This window comes from Rhea americana, unplaced genomic scaffold, assembly GCF_003343005.1.
Source record: "Rhea americana isolate MKP2758 unplaced genomic scaffold, rheAme1 scaffold_9, whole genome shotgun sequence".
Lineage (NCBI taxonomy): Eukaryota > Metazoa > Chordata > Aves > Rheiformes > Rheidae > Rhea > Rhea americana.
Window position 1 is genome coordinate 4,192,572 of NW_028187088.1, and position 6,000 is coordinate 4,198,571.

Here is a 6,000-nt window from a genome sequence, read left to right on the forward strand (position 1 = left end):
CTATGAAAGAGACAGTAAATGAAATAGCCTCTCTGCTGTTAGTTATGTTCAATGGTGCAGCTATCAAACTGAGGCGAGGGAGGCAAAATGTAGTGCCTATATCTAAGAGGAAGGAATGCTGTCAGGACAGTTCAGAGCTGTTAGTTTTTATCTTGCTAGCATTTAAGGTTTTTGTAAAATTTTAAAAGAGAATACTTAAAGTCATGTGATAAAAGGAAAGCGGAATAAAATGCATCAAGTGTATCAAAGATAGATTTGCCAGACTACCTTAATGTTTGTGTTTAATGAGAACTCATTTTCTAAACAAAATGTAGTAGAGATAATATGCCTTGATTTCAGTAAAGCGTTTGACATATTTCTCATGGGAAATAACTAGTAAAGATGGAGATGAGAGTCAGCAGAAGAACTTGCAAGGTGGCCAAGGGACAAGCTTAAACCCAGATGGCAGCAGATATTGTGGAAAAGGGAGGTACCCAGCCAGAAGGGAGTTATTTGTGTGGAGCATGTTTTAATATCTTTTTTCATGGAAAAAGAGAAAGTGATTATAGGATGCACTGGTGGAAATGGAAGAAGTGTTTGTGTTCATACACAGGGATGGTACAAGCTCATCTGAAATGGCCACCCCTGTCTGAGGTGTGCTTTCTGACAGGTGTGGGAATGTGTGTGACCGGATGGTAGAGCTGAGCTTATAATTCACTGTTTGCTCCATGGGAAGTGATGTACAGGAGGAAGGCTGCCTGCTTGCCTGACCCTGTTCCTACCCTACCGGTGGGAAGCCCCCTCCTTCACCATGCTGGGCTGGCATGAGGGCCAGAGGAACTCAGAAAAGGAGGGGAGCTATCTAATATAAGGGTGAAATCTGAGACRTGAGCCAATGAGTAAAAATGGGCTGCAGACACTTTTAACACCTGTGGGGTTTGTTGTTATTGTTTTTTTTTGTTTGTTTGTTTTGTTTTGTTTTGTTTTTTCAAAATGCAAAAGTAACATGAGTTTAGAACAATAAGAAAACCAGCTTGCTTTTAAGATAAAAGTTGAACTTATTATTGGAGACATACAGTGTGKTTGCCATTGGCAAGGAAATTTTTTTCAGGTTCTTAGCAGTCACACACCTGTGCTGAGCACAGCTTGCAGCCAGGCCTTGGTGTACCTTTTTTGATGGCTGCCTGTCCCTTGGTCTCTGGAGTTGGAGGGTGGTTTTTTTACTCAGCTCAGTAGAGAATTAAATTCTACAACCTGGTGGTGTTTGATTCTATTGGCATATGAGAATAGAAGGATTTCCTGGGTCATCAAGTCAGGTCCCTGGTTGGTGAAAATATCTGTCGCATAATCACATTCATTAGTTTAGCACTTTAGATTATAAATCTGTCTACCGTGACTTTTAGTGGGTTGTTCTTTTCTCTCACTGTTTTGACCAGGGTTCTCTGAGGACAGAGAGCTTTCCAAAGCAATAGACTTCTTAAGTCTTTGGAACCTGTCTTGCTTATGTTCATTTTAGTATTGAATGTTAGAGGGAAAGGGCATGGCCTTGTAATGTGCTGGCCTGGTGATTTTTGTCCAGCTAGTGACTGGAGACAAAACTTAYTTAGTTTTTTGTAATGACAAAATTAACTCATAGAAGCCTGTGGTTCTGGTGTGGTTCCAATTTCTCAATAAAGTGAACTTTACTGCTGAGGTATTTCATTTGATGTGTGCTCAGATTGAGAGAACTCAAAATTCCTAATGCTGTTCTTTAACAGAAATCAAAATCTGGGAGTTGGTGACTGCACAGAACATAATGCAGCTACTGCTATTTTACTGTCTAATGTAGATCTTTCATTCCGCAAGAAAGCAAGCGTTAACTGACTCCTGTCAGGGAAGACTTCCCTGTCATGCAATCATGCAACAGAGATATGCAGCCATGAAGAAAGAAGCAATTGGGCAGCCATCATAAAGAGGTACTTCAGATGATAAGAAGGGTTAGACTGGAGTTTGGGATGATTATCTGACTACAGAAAAATCTCCACTTTTCCCATGTTGACTGGAGAAAAGCTTTTCCTATCAGACTTAATTATGTATATGGACCCTTGAATGGCTGGCAAGAGGAAAGGGTGAGTGATTGCTAGATTTTTGCAGCCTTGCCTAAATTTTCTAAATCTTGTCTCAGCACACAGTGAAATTAAAAGTATTCTGTAGATTCAATCCTGACTTGRAAAAGAAGTGTTTTCAAACATCTGGGTTAATACATTAGGAAAAATGGAGGGACGGAATAAATAAGGAGATATGCGTGCATGTGAAATAATATAACAAGCAGCTGCAAAATGTTAAGATAGCCTTCTTGTGTTCCACGTTTTATTAATCTGTGACAATTTGCGTAGGAGATAATAAAATATTCAGATCTGATTACCTGCATTTCAGATCACCTATTTGTGTTGCACTGCACAAGGTAATGCATGTTTTCACTCTTATCATAAAGAATTATAATTTCGAAATAGTGTGCGGAAAATATCTCTTCCTAAGTGAGGTTCCTAGGCCATGAGTAAACATCCCTGTTTAGTTGCATGCTATCTGCCACCTGTCTACCAGCTGACCAACTCTGGTTCGGTGCCGTGCTATGAGGAGGTCATTGCTGAACTTGAATAGCCAGTGGTTATGGCTGGTGTTATGTGGGTCTTTTTGGTTTGGGGCTATTTTTGTTTTTGTTTTTTTAGGCTTAAACATGTGTTTTGTACTGCTTCTTGTATGTACATACAGAAAAAGACAAGTTTTGTCCCAGACAATTCACTGAGCACCTCAGTTAAGTTTAAATGCATAGGACACCATTTTGAGGGGGTGGAGGTGAAAAGAGCTCGTTGGTAAGGATTAAGATCTCCATCTGTTAAGTTTGCACTGATGATAAAACACATGCTCCCAGTTGGAACAAGATGCATTAAAAGAGCAATTTCACTTCTACTGCCTAGCAACAATGTCATTGAGCACCTGCAATAGTTTAAACATTAAGCATAATTGGCTTTGCTTGACATAAATCTGTAGTTTTGTAAATAAGAGCAGTTGAGTTTCCATGTAATACCAATTAGCTATAAGGAATGCTTTGTTTGCTGAAGCCTGCAGCTTTGCGGAGGAAAGAGGGAGTTGTTAAGACTCAGCAGCAGTAGTCAGAAGATAGAGCCCAGATCAGACATTACAGAGATTTCATGAGTGTCCTTGTGCAAGATATTTAATCTGAATCAGTTTCCCTGCCTGTGAAAGGAAGAATAACGTTCARAACTCTTTTAATAAAGAGCCGTGAATGTGTCGGATTAAAATACCTTGCAAGTAATTTTACAGCATTAAACTGAACTCTCTGATTCTGTGTTGGCTTTCTTTTTCCTTCTTTTAGTTAAAACTACTATTGCTTCAACTAAACTGCTATTCCAGCCATTCTTACTATCTTGAAAGTTCTTGTAAATTTTCTAGAATCACTTGCCATGTTCTACTGACAGGAGAATGAGGTGGGCGACCCGTTTTATTTGAAAATCGGTCTCGTTCAGCTTCTCAGTCTTGGTCATCCTCTGTGCGAGATTGGAGTTGGAAAGACTGCATAGAAGAAAGTTGTTGTCTTATAAAAGAAGAAAAGAAAGCGCAGCACTAGAGCATAAGTGATGAACAGAACTAAAGCTTTTAGACTTCAGCGTAGTGTCTGCTTGCTCTAACATATACTTACCTTAGCAAGGGCAAACATAACTTTCCACAAGGAGTTTTGAAAGAATGTTTTTATTTAATCTCTTTAAAACCAGGTCCACCAGTCTCCTCACCATATTTCTTTTTTTAACAGAATAAAACAATGTCTCACTTTCTACCTACCTGGTCTCTAGGAAATCTCACTATAGAAATATTATTTTCTCAGTACTTTAATTTTTTTTAGATTCAGTCTCTATCTGCATCCCTAAATATGTTTTCTTGATTCAGAGAAGGTTGATATTTGACCCTTATGCAGTCTACTAATGCAGGCTACTATTGATGCAGGCTGACTTTGTAAGGTTAGTTAATTAATTCCTATGCACAGTGGTAGTCAGGATAAAAAGAATTTATCTGATATATTTTTCTATGTTCTAGAGACACTTCATCTCTGCAGAGTACGGGATAATGCACACGATGGCTGCCAAACTGTAGATACAGTCTGCATGTTTTGTTGGGGTATGCATGCCCTCAGAAAAAAGACAACAGAAAGCTTCATTAAATATTGTATGACTGATATCTTTTCATAATTTTTAGATTAAGACAAAAAGATAGTTATTTTACCTAGAGATTGACAGGAGTGTACTCCACCCCCCTTCAAAGACCTAAGATTTTGTATAGAGGCAAAATACATTCATTCCAATTATTTAAAACACTTCAAAGAAAAGGAACATCTCTAGAAAATATTTTAGATGTTAACTGTACAGTCAGGCTTCTTTCCTGTGATGTGGGAAACTCATGCTTAAGTGCTTTCTGTACCACATCTGGAATAACTTAGCATAGAAAAACTGAGCCAAGCTTTGAAAGCGAATCTCTTGTACCCTTCTCAGCAGAGTATCCTGACTGGATGGAGATTGAAGGTAAGTGTGCGCATGTCTTCTTGACACATGCCTGTCATGAAAAAAGTTCTAAAGATTATTTTTCTTTCTTTGCTCAAATCAGGAGAGGAAATGTTTCAAAACCTGAAACACTTAMACAGACAAAAAAAAAATCCCTAAAGCAGTCAACTTTTGGTTGTATCAGCTTTGTAGCCTGATATAAAGCATCTTTTTGAAACAGAACCCTGAGTATTTTCATTGTTGTCATGTCATCTGAACTTCAGAAGCAAGATTTTTGATGGGGTTGGGGTAATAGTTAAAGTAGCACTTAGTAAAAAGGCACTGCAAATTCTCTCAGCTTTGCTCTTTGGGCGGTCAATGAGTAGCAAATATTAAGATAGTCTATTTATCTAGGTAGCAGAAAGAGGAAATCTTTGATACAAAACAAAATCATAAATTCAAAACAAGTGTTGAATAGTAAACCAAACGTTGAAAGAGAATGGTGCTGTACGGTAATTCAGCATTACTTGCAATTCTGAAATTCTTTACATTGGTTCATGGAGAATTCCTACTGTCTTGAATTCTTACTTTTTAAATATTGAATATATCTGGTGACAAATGAAGAAACCTGACAGATTTTAAACTATTTTAAACTTTTTTTGTTGCTTTCAATATCTTCCTGACAGATAATAACCCCTTAAGCAAGCTTTGTCATTGTTTGTAAAGAGTTGTCACTTAGCACAAATACTCTTTAGACTTACACTGTTTGTAAACTAAAATTTAATGGTGGGAATATTACATAAAACCTTAAATGACTAAAGGTCTGCATGTGTATTCTGTGAAAAAGGACTAGAGGATGTCTATGACTTTGAGGGGGAAATTTCATTGCAGGGATCTAAATATGCAAATTGTATAGATCTTGCAAAAAGACGACAACAATTTCCACAACAGTGTGTGGCAAAACTGTAATAGAGGGGAGACAGAGGAATATTACCTATTTTTAAATGATATTGCTTCATTTCTTTCAAGAGTTTTCTATTGCTATTCCTCATTTAAAATAGGAGATTTGTGCTTATGATCTGTATGAGAGTGGATCAAGGTCTTTCCTGTGGATACATGGATGTTAAAAAATAATAACATCAGTGGAAGTGAGAGAATACCTAATGTACCTATTTCTCATATGTTAAAAGATGAACAGAAAGAGGGTAGTATTGTAATGCCTGCTCAAATTTTTGTAGGTTACAACCTATTTTAGCAATTCTAGTGCTTTTTTTCAGCTCCACTCTGAATTAACTCAACTGACTCTTGCCTTTGCAAAATGTGCTCATTTGGTTAATGACTTAAACTATTCTCTGCTCTGTTATTTAAAATAACAATTCATATTKTAGAGGTAGTTAACTAAATCATGGTGTTTTGGGCTTTTTCCCCCATTCCCAATAGCATTTTCAAGACATCTTCTTATGTATTCAGTGATTGCTGTGCCTAACTT